This window comes from Triplophysa rosa, linkage group LG15 (assembly GCF_024868665.1).
Source record: "Triplophysa rosa linkage group LG15, Trosa_1v2, whole genome shotgun sequence".
Classification (NCBI taxonomy): Eukaryota; Metazoa; Chordata; class Actinopteri; order Cypriniformes; family Nemacheilidae; genus Triplophysa; species Triplophysa rosa.
In genome coordinates this window covers 3,128,538-3,143,292 of record NC_079904.1, presented here as the reverse complement: position 1 = coordinate 3,143,292, position 14,755 = coordinate 3,128,538, and the positions used below count along the sequence as shown (strand labels likewise).

The 14,755-nt window shown below is 38.7% G+C and overlaps 1 protein-coding gene across 2 annotated transcripts in view; it reads left to right on the top strand.

Moving 5' to 3' along the window:
- Positions 1-532: 532 nt before the first annotated feature.
- LOC130565488 (kelch-like protein 29) overlaps positions 533-14,755 on the top strand; it is a 197,584-nt gene continuing 183,361 nt past the window's right edge. For both annotated transcript variants that reach the window (XM_057352226.1, XM_057352228.1), the window contains exon 1: positions 533-715. The gene's annotated coding sequence lies outside the window, so the exon portion shown is untranslated. The remainder of the gene's footprint in view (positions 716-14,755) is intronic.

Genomic DNA, 14,755 nt, shown 5'->3' with positions numbered 1-14,755 from the left:
GAGAAAACCTGTTAAATCAAGCAAAATCTGTGAAAACAGAAAATCTGCATTTTTCTGTACTATTTTGCAAACCAAGAAGTGACTCAAAATAATGTTTTGTTTTTATATTAACTAACGAAAATGGCGCTTCCTTGTTCCTTCCAATTTCTGCACATAAATATGGTATTTTAACGTGGCTTAACATTATTTTAAACGATGACACAAGGACTTTATGCACTAATATGATGATTGACGTGAACATTATACGTGAGCAAATTTCAGGCTTTTGCAGGTAATTCACTTTCAAACACATACTGACTTAAAGTGGTTAAGGGTTATTCGAGAAATTAACCAAAGCGACCGAGAAAAACTATTAATGCAGTTGTCAAAAACAAAATAAAAGTGTTCCGACAGCATATTATGTCTGTTCAATGGCTGCAGTTCTCCCTTTTGCCAGCAGGCGCCGCTGCCTTTCAGGTAAACACACGCACGGTTTGCGGTGGGAGGAGCTTACATAGAGTAAACTATCAGCTGGGAGACAGAAGCTGCGTTCACTCGCGCACGGTGCGAGGAGAAGACACGAGCAACTCGTCACAGCGCACGGAGACGGAAAAGACACCTGCTACCGATGCCAGAGGCCGGAACGCGCTCTATACCGCCATGCAATGAAACGACAGCTAGCGCGTAAGGATCTGACAAGCAAAACGTGGGTACCATTGGGCAACTCGATTAGAAGGTGAGGCTGGAGATGATGTTGAGGATGGCAACTGTACATTACTGTTGCGTGGAGGCTGTTGTCGTGCGCGATGTTATGGTCACCTGCGCGTAACGTGCTGCGTAAAGGTGCGTTCGTGTCCGATTGCGCGCAGGCGCTTCTGCTGCGTGGAGACAAAGTTCCGGACGGGATTTAATGTAAACAAATGAAGAATGGATTGATTGGATCACATTGGGTGATACTTTTGTGTTGGACACTCTAAATGCATATGCGAGGATGCCTTGGAGATCTTGCTTTTGGAGATCTACCTGCGTTCAGAATTGTGTTGCAACCTTGCTCTAACACACCTGTTTGTTCAAATGTTTCACGTGAACTAAGCCTGAGGCTGTGCATCTTATTTTGACGGCATTTTTGGATTGCATTGAACAATAAATTGCACATATGATGCCCAAAATATGTTATGTACGTAAATCATGGAAGGCACAGATCTTTATTTGCTGGTCGAGTTGTGTGTGGTTAGAGAAGGGGTTGTAACCTTTTTTGACCCAGGGACCCCTGATATAAGAATATAAGATTTTTGGTATTATTGTTTAGTAACTGTTATTAATAATTGGACAAGCAGCATTCTAATCTATCTAGTTGGGTTTGACAGATAGACATTTGCATTGGTCTGATGGTGGTTTTACATATAGAATTAAGCACAATAATAAATCCAGTTTAAATTTATGCTGTTGATTATTCTTATAGCGTAAAACATTAAGAAATGACATAAAGGTTTTTATTTGCATGCCATTTTAAACTGGTACAACGTCATAAGACTGACACATTCAGAAACACTGACACTGTTTTCGAGTTTGTTGCAATATCTAAACAATTGCAATCTGAATTTACCATTATAGGAGTACTATGAATAGTAACAATATTGCATGTGTGAATGACAGTAGCATGTCACCTCGCAACAAAAGTGTCCCTTAAGTCAATGCATGGCAATAGTTTCAGTGTCATCTTGGGGTTTAGCATTATAAACACTGTATTTGACATGTCACTGGAATGCTTGACTGTTGTGCCGAAAGGATAATCTCTGTCTGTCACGTCATGCATGTGCTCTCTCAGGCACACAGAAGCGCCGCTACGGATGTAATAACGTGGCTCTCCGAGGAATAGCAGCTCTGTCATGTTCCCAGACTGAAACATTGATAACATTGGCAAATATATCGCGTAGCAGCTTGGAACATGCGTGGGATTAAAATCTTACGTTTCGGGTGGAACGGGGCTGAGATCTCTGATCACGAGAATGAGGGCTCACTCACGCACGTACAGTACAGTACAGTGCGCACACACATCAAATGTTGTGACACTTCCAGTAGTACTGAAATATGACCGAGGATCAACTAAGTGAATAAACTCTGGGATGGGATGTTTTGTTTTATTCTTTATTGCATTTATGTGGTGCCGTGGTTGTGTTCTGGTTGTGTTGTTTCATTCAGGTCAAAATCAATATGTTTTGAAAGCAGCTATATAGGGAAGAACAAAGAAGGAGTTTTTTGTGTCTTGGCAACGCTGATGTGCTCTTAGGGCGTTATTGAACACGGATACGTTTCTGCAGCTTTGCGATGAAAGAGAGTTTTTTTCAAGAACACACTGTAAACATACCGAAAACATTGATTGTTGTATTATTTAAAGGATACGGATTTCTTCTGTCTGTGATGAGAGAAGGCAGGTGAGGTGTCGGGGGTAAAACTCATGGGTTTAATTCTGGATTCGCTGCGTAAATGCTTGATTTGGTGAGGATAGATGCCCCGGTGCTACGTTGCATAATTTTCTGCATGCTTTTCTCTTTGCTTTGCTGTCTACTGTGATGCATTAGGTGTTGTGACGTCAGGCGAACTGCACGGGAAATGTAAGTTAATGTTTAGAAAAATAAAAACACCATGTAGCAATCTGCTTTCTCTGCTTAATGCTTTCTCGCGATGTAAAAATAAACTCATCTGGAGGTGTCATCTTTGACATTTAAAGCTGTAATATGTTGTTTTTTGTAATGATATGATGTTTCCTTTGTTTATTGATTTCAAATATGGCCGTCTTCTGAAGGATGGACAGCAGGGAATATAACCACCTATCGTCCGTAATATCGTCTTGGGTCCTGCGGATTTTAGAAAAGGTGACCGGAGACAAGAATTCGATTTTTGATCTTAACATACTTCAGTTATAGAATTTGATATATTAGTTTGTTAATATATATTTGGTCAAATTGATAAACATTTGTAAAGAAGTAGTGAATGCTGCATCGCTGTTGACGGCTGCAGGATTGTGGGGTCAAACAAGATATTTTGTATGATTTTGACACGAAAAAAGTTGGTTGTTTGTGACAAGCTCGGCGTCACTGAATGTTTTGTCCTGGATTTTCACAATGTCTGATACATTCAAGCAAACACCTGGAGAATTTGTCAAATAATGAAGCAGATGCTAATGTCGTTGTTTATTTGGCAGCCAGGTTACAGTAAAAGAAAACCAGTAAAAAAACCTCTAAGGAATCACTGTTTTGTTTTGCTTTCATTGGTTTAGTTATGAGTGTGTTCACCTATATTTATCTCACACCTTAATAAACGGATAAAGGTCACGTAAATGTTCTTATCAGGGAAAGTTTATAAATGGTTTAGAGGTGCTGTAAGCAATTTTAATAGCATGCATAAAACATCTCCAGTACCTGACAGATAGGAGCAAAATAGATGCGCTGAAAAATCACGACTGTCTCAGAAGGCGCTAGACTCTTGATATTTTCCCTCTTTCAAAAACTAGCCAATCGGAAACGCTGAATCGCATTTGCCCAATGCAAGTAGAAAATGCCATGGAAACGCCAAATTTCGAATTAAAAACCCTTAAAGGGGTCATATGACACGGCTAAAATGAATTTTATCATTTGTTTTAGATGTAATGCAATGTGTATAGTACACGATTTAAGGTTCAAAAACGCTGTATTTTCCACATACCGTTCATGTTTGTATCTCCTCTTTGACCCGCCTCTCTGAAACGCGCAGATTTCTTACAAAGCTCATCGCTTTGAAAAGCGAGGTGTGCTATGATTGGCCAGTTAACCAGTACGCTTTTAGATAGAATGCATCTTTTGTTCCGACACTTTCATTTTTGTAATTTTACGTGTCTAATACATGCATATGCAACTTTTAACACACCATAGACACATAAAAACACATATTCGCGCCATATGACCCCTTTAATTCGCAAAAAAAGTTTTTACGCTCGCTTGAGGTGGTTTTTCATTTTTGCGAAAAAGGGTTAATGCGAATAATGGGAGATGGAAACGCGTTTGCCGAATAAATTCCTCCAAAAAGTCACGTAACTGGAGACGGTAACCTGACTAACCAGAGTACTGATCTTGTTACAAAGCATCACAAAAGTTGTTACGGTCATTCTTAAACGCCTGAGCAAAGTCGTCAAAGTATTTCTGTAATTGCCTCTTAGAACTGTCACGACTGTGTTTCCCAAACAGCAGGCATCCACAAAAGCACCGCATTCATTGTGTTTCGTAATCGTCTGCTTGCGCAAGTTTTATTATATATGAAAATTATTATATTCAGTGGCTTCTCTTACTTAATGATATTTAGTGGCAGTTTATTAGGAAGTGACGGTCGACTAGTTGGATGGAAACGGTGCTTATTCGNAATCCAAGAATAAAAGACCGGCAGCCACCTCACGGTCGACTGCCGGCCATACAAACATAAACAAACTTAACAGCTTCCGGGCCCGGTCCTCTCTCTTCGGCAGTCCCGTCGCTCGTCCTCTTATGCTCCCTAGCTCCCCGTGAGGCATGCGGGACCGGTGCGCGTACAGCTGATACTCATTATCACTCACGCCACCGGCCCCGCCTTCCTGCCCCACGGCTCTCGTCCCGCCTTCCTCGCTACACGGTCATTCTTAAACGCCTGAGCAAAGCCGTCAAAGTATTTCTGTAATTGCCTCTTAGAACTGTCACGACTGTGTTTCCCAAACAGCAGGCATCCACAAAAGCACTGCATTCATTGTGTTTCGTAATCGTCTGCTTGCGCAAGTATTATTATTATATATGAAAAATATTATATTCAGTGGCTTCTCTTACTTAATGATATTTAGTGGCAGTTTATTAGGAAGTGACGGTCGACTAGTTGGATGGAAACGGTGCTTATTCGCAAATGCTTTATGCTATATTCCAATTTTGCGCATTAGCTAAATTCGCAACTTTGGATGGAAACCCGGCTATTGTTGGCAAGGCCGATGAAATATCCTGAAGCATTTTTAAAGCTGTTATTTTTAAGTGTGCGTTGTCTTATTTTTGTTTAGCTTGAGTTTTTGACCTCAACAAAGAAAAATCCCTGTTGCCAAAATGTGTTTTTCTTGTTTTATTTAATTTCTTGTTCATTATTCAGCATTTAAAAGATGAATAATGAAATCCCAAATTGGTTAATACATCAAATAAAACACAGAAATGTGCATTCTTGACAATTTATCGAGTCAGGTCTTTTTCAACAGATCTAGATGTTGAGTCGAGCGGGCAAACGCCATGTGTAAACCTGGGCACTGTTAGTGAATCCAGAGCCGCAGGAGTATGTAAATATGACTCCTGGCATGATAAATCTGAGGCCCATGTATAGTCTAAAGCTCATGAGAATGCATAACTGAATTCAAACAAACAGATGGGATGATGTAAACCACACCGTTTCTGAGGATAAGACAAATGAAGTACCTCAATTGGTGCGCACGGCGAGGTCAAATCAGAGAGACACTTTAGACCTGCTCATAATTTGTGGATTTAAGCCAGTCGGGAGTCCATGCCTCAGTGAATGTCAGGCTGTGTGATGAGAATTAGTATGCGAAATATTCAGCTCCCAGCCAAAGCAAATGGAGTAATATACTTGCTAATGTAGAGGGCAAAGGCCTTAAGCGAATCGCATAGTTTCTGAGCTCTTAAAAGGCTGCGCGAGCCATTAGAGACTGTTGTCCGCCATCCGTACCCTCCCCGAGCCGTCACCTCCAACCTCCGTCGCTCTCAGCGTGCAGCCATGTAGGTTCTCTGAGCTGTTTTGAAACTCAATTTTGCCTCGGAGCGAAAATTTAGCATGGTTAAATTGTGTCGGAGATTGTGAAGTGCCTCTGACGGTGTCATATCCCCCATTAATGCCGTCATTTAATTTCACATTCATTAGCTCTTTCAAAAACGTGTGAGCTTTCTGATGCCTTCATAGGCAGGTGCTTTTTAAGAGATGTGCTGATGCTTTTGTAAGCAGTCAGAGTTGGGATTATTGCGAGATTTACATGTACATTATATGCAGTAGTCCGCCATCAAACAAATGACATGTTTTCCCACTATTTTTGTTAAAGATATATTCAATATTTTGTATGCATGTGGTGTAGTTGTGCTTGAAGCATAAACTGAAGCTTAGCTTCGAGGGGAATTTAAGGAAAAAAAACATTTGCATGGCTTATGATGATCAAAAAAATATTAATAACTGACATCAATGCGTTATTTTTGTTTTTTTACGCACTTTTTGTATGCAATAAAACCCATTTTCATTATTTCATTGTATGCTGTAGTTACACCCTTAATCATTTTGTGAAATAAATACCTTAACCAAGTTTCGTTTTTTCATTTTGTACATACATAAATTAGAGCGCATTTAACAGTTTGTCTAAGGAGAAAACATTAAACGTAGTGTACAAGGCTATGTTTGCAATAAGAATGCACTTAAGTACCATACTCATAATATTTTGATGCTTTACTTGCACACGTTTGGACACATTTTTTTGCAAATATCGCTTCTGGACATCAATTTTGTCTGTTACTGTATATAAAAATGTAAAAGTTTAGTTGGTCAGTATTGTTACAGCCTTGATTATATTATCAGAAAAGGTTTTTTTTATTTCTAATTTTTTTACATGAATTGTGCACAATAAAATGTGTCCCAGTCTGTGAAAACCAGGCTAAAGTCAAAAATCTAATAATGAGATGAGCATAACATTTTGATTTCAACCATTTATTTCACTATGATTTCAATCTTGGACATGGCAATACTCAGTCAATATATTTTAAATATTAATGTGTATTAAATATATCAATGTTGTATTTGCACAGAATGTTTTTTACATACTAGGATGATTGATTTTGTGTAAAAACAGACTTTTATTATAGAGTTATTATAGTTTTGATTTAGTTTTATTTTTTTATAGAGTTTTATTAATATTTTAAATTAGCTTTTATTTTTAGATTTATTTTGTGTTCATTTTAATTAAAGTTTTGGCAGTTTGGTATATGCCTTTTTTAGGGGGTTTTTTTGTGTTAAGTTTAGTTAAAGTTTTAGCAATTTTGGTATATGCTTTTGTCATTTTATAATTTATTGGTTTATTTTTAATGTTGCTATATAAGATTAATTAATTTTTATTTTACTTTTTGTTTATTATTATAATTTTACTGCTGTAAACTTACTTCAATTTTTCCTTGAGTTACGTTTTTCCAATCATTTTTAGGTCAATATTTGATTTGATTTCAATGAACAGGAACGTTTTCAAAGTTTTAATTTTAGTAAACTAAAATAACGTTGTTTCACAGACTGGGTCACAAATCTAAAAAATTAATACAATAGAATCAAGCACTTTGTTTTCTCTCAGAGTTGCTTTAGAAATGTGAACTAGCCCTTTGAGATCAAGAGTTGCAACTCTGAAATTCAGGAGCCCGTGTTTGGTTAAAAATAGACTCATCAGGGTCAGTTAAAGCAGTGGAACGTTGGCTTAATGGCCATCGAATGTGGTGCTTATCAGAGGCTGTAATCTTCAGCTCTAACATTGAGCCCCTCCCAACAGCACTGTTACCCAGCGGGGTGTAGGTTAAGCAGGCCGCTCTGAAATCCCTCTCGCCCTCGACAGCTTCGCATTTCAGCAAATCCTCAGCACCCTGTCAGCTAGCGCGGCACGTCGCCTCGCCTCCGCACATTTTTCACCTTATTAGCTTTACGTCCTCCATTTGCATTCTGCTGCCCGATACCGAATGTCATTTTCTTTTGCTTTCTAAATGTTTCAGATGGAAACAAGTTGTCAGACATGGCTGGAAAGCGCGCGGTGCTGTGGGATGTTGCGTGCTGGGGCATTATGTAATAATTTATTTGCTGGGTAAATAATTGAATCTGCCTTCAAGGATAGCTGCTGTATCTAGGGCATTAGAGAGAGTTCAGGTGTAAAAGTACACCAGTGATTTATGACTTTTTCTTCATGCGTTTGGCCTGTGGACCGGTTCACCGTGGTTGGGAAACTGGCCACTAAATACCGCACCTCTGGGGTCATTGCGGATGTTTACATGATTTAATAAGAACCTGTTTAAGTGTGCCGTTAACGTTAACTACCGCTCTCCAAACCTGCCGTCACCTGTCGTGTTTATGAATGATTTACATCGAGGATCTCTTAAGTTGCAGAAAGCATCATGGCTACCGGCGTGACGACTGTTTCAAAGGATGCAATCCCAGGATGCATTGCACTGAGCAGATGAAGCAAAAAGAAACATTGGCTGTAATTTTTTCAGCAGTGAAGTGACGATAAAAATAGTTTTATGTGATGGAAATATACTGTTTACCTACCATGTGCTATTTTTATTTGTGCTCATTAAAGTATCATGCAATCCCAGAATGCATTGCACTGAGCTGAGTGAACAGATATTTCAAGATGAAGCATAAAAACGTTGCCGACTGATAAAAATAGTTTGATTAAAGTTTCATGTTTTTGCTCGTATGTCACTTCAAGCCTGCGTATGTTTCATCCTTCTGTGGCAGACATATTTCTTTTTCTGCACTGGCCAAGTTTATATTTTCCACACACACTATTGAGCTCTAAAAATGCCAAATAAACCATAAAAATGTTTTCATTTACTGAAAGTCTTTTCTCCGCAATAACCAAGACCTCACACAAAACCGTAACGGCTTCCGGAGACTTTGAGGATCAGCTTTCATCGTAAAATTTCATTGTGATGATAAAAGCAGCTTGGACATTTGTGCGTGCCCTACCGGTCTGAGATAGCACGTCTGTTTGATGTCTGCAAGACGTTTTTTGATTGTTTGCTCGTTTGCAATACGTCTCTTATTTAGAATGCATGTAAAACTGCCTTTTTTAAAGACGTTTAGCAGGTTTCCAGATCTTTAGCAGACGGTTTGGGTGGACGTGGTGAGCAGATGATGATTTTGGAGAATGCTTTTCTTTTAAATGCCATGCAAATGCCTTTCCATGTCATCTCTTCTGAACGCTAATGTGTCTCAGTTTTCAGGTTTGGGTATAATCATCACAGGAAATGATTATAGGATCGACTCGCAACCGTACAGCTACAGACGTGTCCTTAAACTCGCTTCATCGCATTCATCAAACGCAATCAGCACACCTCAGAAGGGATATAATGATATTCATCTCTCTGATATCCGTTTTGTCCGACGTGGGCACTATTTGCTTCGGGCGCTCACTTTCTTCTTGAAGTTTAGCTGGAGTGCAAAGGTTTGTTTTAGGGGGAAAGAAAACGATTCAGGTTGTACTGCTCTTCATTAAAACCGTCGTTTTATTAGAAAACGAGATATTTTAAGTACATCCCGACCGTGGTGTTAAACTCAGAGGCCGGCAACCTTAGGCCCGCTTGCCAATAATCACTGGTACGTGAGCGATAACAGAGCGAGAGATAAATATTCAATATGTTTATTTTAGAAAGTCCCTCGCATCCGCTTGCCAAACTTGATTTTTTCCCCATTAATCCTTCCTTATCGTCGAGCAGCAAGTTTTATTTAGTCATGAACCGTACGGGAAGCCAAACGCTACCGCTGAAGCGTGCAGCACGGATTAAGTGTCTGCTCCACCCGCCGGACAAGAAACTGTCGCGCGTGTCCCGCGGCGCCACTCTGGATGGGTTTTTTACTCTCTGAATAATGATTAAACGAGGAGATGGTAAAAAAAAATGCTGAATAATGAACAAGGTACAAAGATTATTAAGAGAAGAGGTCCACGACACATCTGAATATTTGCTGAAACATCAGTAAATATCAAATCTGTTAAATGCTCATTTGCGTGATTTATTCATGCCGTGGTGCATGCTGGGAAACGGAGTCCAGCCTCCAGCAGCGTTTTGTCTGGCTGGTGGTGGTGGTTTACATTGAGATTAGTCGCTTTGTTCCTGTTTGCAACTAGGATTTATGATGCTTTTCACAATTGAATAATTTGATCACGGCACTTGGCTCTGATTTCCTTCGGTAGCGAGCAAATTATGTGGCGCAGTATTAATGCTGATGATAAATGTGGAATTGTCACAAACAATCTGTGCCTCTGAAACGCAGTTCAGGGAGAATTAGAAGCGCAGTTGGAGAGGAACAAAATTGGATAAAGTGAGATGATTTGGGTAAAGACCTCGATTTGGTGGTTCCGCCGTCGTCATGCTAGATTTGAATAAAGCGGTTTGGAAAAATTATACGTTGCCGCCTTCATTTAGAAACATGGCCAGCGGGAGCACAATTATAAATGCAAAACAATGAACGTAATGTTCAGTGTTATTAGATGCTTTAAGAATTAAAACAGTGTGATGTCGTTTTTTTGCGGTCTGGCTGAACTAGGCTAAAGTAGCCAGAACCCTTAGCGTGGTGTTGGATGTGATAGAAATGTCATTTTCTCCCTGTGTGACGACGCTAAAGAAAGCGAAATGTGGAGAGAGGAAAAGACTCCATTGAATGATGATTATTTAAAAATTTTTGTTTGTTTGTAACGTTCAATAGTTGTTCTCACAGCTTATCTGTTTCACATGTTAGCTTGGTTTACCTCAGAAGAGTTTAGCTTGGCACTAGATTGTTAAAGGGATAGTTCACCCAAAAATGTAAAATCCTTTATTTACTCACCCTCATGTCATTCCAAACCTGTATGACTTTCTTCTGCAGAACACAAAATAAGTTGTTTTGGAGAACGTTGATAAAAAAAAAACTTACAACCGAGACGTATCTCAAAATATCTTCTTTTGAGCTCCACAGAAGAAAGACTCGTATACTCAAGAATGACAACATTTTCATGTTTGGGTGCACTATCCCTTTAAAGGTAAATGCAAAAATGGCAGAACGTTGAAGTTACTCCTGTAGAAAGGTTTGTCAAACGAATGGCCATAGTTTGCTAGGACTGTTTCAAGGGTTCAAGTGTTAGATGAGGTGCTGTATAGACTCATCTGTGAAGGCTTTTGACAAGATGTTAGGTCATTTGTCACATGTCTCAGGTCAATTCACAGGTTTTTAGTGTTTTTTACATCTGGGCTTTGTGCAAGTTCATCTGCATCACTCAGTGAAACTTTTTTATGAATCTCACTTTTGGGCGAAATATCCCTTTAAGAACCTTTAAATGGATTGTTGACCCCCAAAATCCGTCCCACTGCTCCGGGTGTACGTGTGTTCACCACTTGCTGTGTGTGTGTTCACTACTCTCTGGATGGGTTAAATGCAGAGGTCACATTTCGGGTATGGGTCACCATATCTGACTAATAGGTCACTTTCACTTCAAAAATACGTCATTAACATGAGTTTATTCACCCTCATGTTAACATGAATGCATTGGTTTTCTCTATGGTCCTAAATAGGAATGTCCAGATATTTCATACAAGTTGTAGATTTGCTGTGACACAATTCTTGCCGATTGCCGGACCGGTCAATTTTAAATGAACCACTGGAAGCCCATTTTCCAGATGCCCAACTCTTGTTATTAATGGTTTGCCTCTATCTCATGGCTTGTAATTGGTCTCTGGTGATTGCCAAGTCTTTCGGATTAAGAATTGTCATTAAAATTGATGTATTACGCCTGCAAGTCACTTTCTTTGTCAGATAGCTTTTTTTAATCAATTGATAATTACTGAGATGATTTATTGCTTGACTATGTGTTGACAGGTGGACAATAACTGAGATGTGGAGGTTTGAAAGCAGACTTAAAGAGATGTTTTACCCATGAATGTCTGACTCCGGCCGGTGTGGTGATCCCTATTGGTTAAGGTGGTTAGTTTGCCCAAATATCCAGATCACAACGCATCTCGATTATGACAGTGGCCCTGAACAAAACATTTAACCCAAGATTGTTCCTATATGGGACTGATCTAGCAATTCATACATTGTAGGAATTTATTATTTTTTATATCTAAGGCTAATATATTCACACCAAAAGTAAAAAATAAATAATTATGGGCATAAAAAGGACATACTGTGCCTTTAAAGCATAAATATAACCCTTTAATCCTGTCGCGTTTGTTTCTATCTGCGTGCCGATAAATCCATTATATTTCAGCACTGCAGAGGATGGATTGAATATCTTTTTTTTTATACTCCTGTTCTCGCAGTATTCATAATTGAAGATAATCTACCATGCATTTTCTTTATTAATTTCGTTCCCCAGCGCCCTGACATATAATGTCTGTTTCTCTGACAAAGTGCAAATGAAGGCTGGGAGCCGAAACGGCGAGATCGAGCGTAAGCCCAAACCAACGGGGAAGTAAACGGTCTTGTTTGATATAATGGCAGAACATTTCTCATTTCAGGACAAAGTAAACACGCATCTAAATACGCGAACGAGCGTGCGGGCTGAGACGAAGGGGTCGTGAAATGTGCCAGATGAGCGAAGAGAAAAGCAGAGACTTGGGAATCATTCTGTCCAGACGCGATCTGATGAGATTCTCCTCCGTCTCTAAAAGCATTAGGTTAGACAGTGATTGCATTCAGAATCCTATTAGGTTTATATAATCGGGCAAAGAAAGGATTATTACTCCCTATCAGTGTTTTGGCCCTGTTCTTTTTGTGTCTCAGTAAAAGGCTGAAATTCACTTGAATTTCACTTGATTTACTGTGTCATGATTTCATCTCGACGGCTTTGTCAGTGGATTGCGCCGTGTGCCTCTCGAATGGGGGCCTGAGAAGCGGAGGATATTTTATATTCCCGAGCTAAATTTGACGTACGTATTCCATTAGAAGAGGTCTGCTCGTCGCTGCCGGGAAAAGCATCTTTTCAGAATGCTTCTTTTTGAAACGTTAAGTCGTTTGAAAGGAGTGATGAGGTCATAGTGTTTGTTCACGTGTTGGACGTGACGCTTTTACGTAAGTTGTATTTTACCAGCGTAACAGTTCAAATCCATTTTTCAGATGATGTCATGTCTGTGGTGATTTAAGCCATGTATCATTAAGCGAATAAGGTGTAGCCTGTTTGTACACAGTCATGCAGGCAGGGTAGTAGAGAGATTTATAGGAATCTTTCTTTCTTTCTTTCTTTCTTTCTTTCTTTCTTTCTTTCTTTCTTTCTTTCTCCCTCCCTTCCTTCCTTCCTTCCTTCCTTCCTTCCTTCCTTCCTTCCTTCCTTCCTGTCTGTCTGTCTGTCTGTCTGTCTGTCTGTCTGTCTTTCTTTCTTTTGGCTCTTTAGCAGAACAAGCAGTATACTTTTTATTATTATATTATTATAAATCAATCATATTACTTCACATTTTTATTACAGGAATTTTTACTTTTTATTACAAATTTGAGCACGTCTGTATATGTATATATATATATATATATATATATACTGTATATATATACAGGTGCTGGTCATATAATTAGAATATCATCAAAAAGTTGATTTATTTCACTAATTCCATTCAAAAAGTGAAACTTGTATATTATATTCATTCATTCATTACCATGACCAACTTTATGGAGATTCAGATTTCATTTTCCAACAGGACTTGGCACCTGCACACAGTGCCAAAGCTATCAGTACCTGGTTTAAGGACCATGGTATCCCTGTTCTTAATTGGCCAGCAAACTCGCCTGACCTTAACCCCATAGGAAATCTATGGGGTATTGTGAAGAGGAAGATGTGATATGCCAGACCCAACAATGCAGAAGAGCTGAAGGCCACTATCAGAGCAACCTGGGCTCTCATAACACCTGAGCAGTGCCACAGACTGATCCACTCCATGCCACGCCGCATTGCTGCAGTAATTCAGGCAAAAGGAGCCCCAACTAAGTATTGAGTGCTGTACATGCTCATACTTTTCATGTTACTTTTCAGTTGGCCAAGATTTCTAAAAATCCTTTCTTTGTATTGTTCTTAAGTAATATTCTAATTTTCTGAGATACTGAATTTGGGATTTTCATTAGTTGCCAGTTATAATCATCAAATTAACAGAAATAAACATTTGAAATATATCAGTCTGTGTGTAATGAATGAATATAATATACAAGTTTCACTTTTTGAATGGAATTAGTGAAATAAATCAACTTTTTGATGATATTCTAATTATATGACCAGCATCTGTATGTATATACAGTATATATATATATATATATATATATATACTTATATACATATACAGACATGCTCAAATTTGTTGGTACCCTTACAGCTCATTGAAATAATGCTTCATTCCTCCTGAAGAGTGATGAAATGAAAAGCTATTGTATCATGTATACTTGCATGCCTTTGGTATGTCATAGAATTAAGCAAAGAAGCTGTGGAAAGAGATGAATTATTGCTTATGCTACAAAGATATTCTAAAATGGCCTGCCCTGGACACATTTGTTGGTACCCCTTAGAAAAGATAAAACATAATACGATTATAGGGATATTTCAAACTAATTAGTTTCTTTAATTAGCATCACACATGTATCCAATCTTGTAATCAGTCATTCAGCCTATTTAAATGGAGAAAAGTAGTCACTCTGCTGACATTCTTACAAATATCTTCCTTTGTGTTCAGCAGAACCAAGAAATTTCAGAATTTGTATTTTTGGGTGAACTATCCCTTTAACATGCTTAAAAATTCGTCATTTTTGGCATACAAGGTCGGCACATGGGCGTGGCGAGGGGGCTTTCCTATTTTATATTTTTCCTATTTTATGCATTGAATAAACAAATCAACTAAATAAATTCATATATTCAATAATGTTCATTCATTTAGAAAGTTTTTTGTGATATACAAAACAGAAATCTCAGGCAGGACCTGATGTCTATTTCCAAAAGGGCTTGATTTCAACAGCACAGGTTGTTTTGTGTTAAAAGATGGTG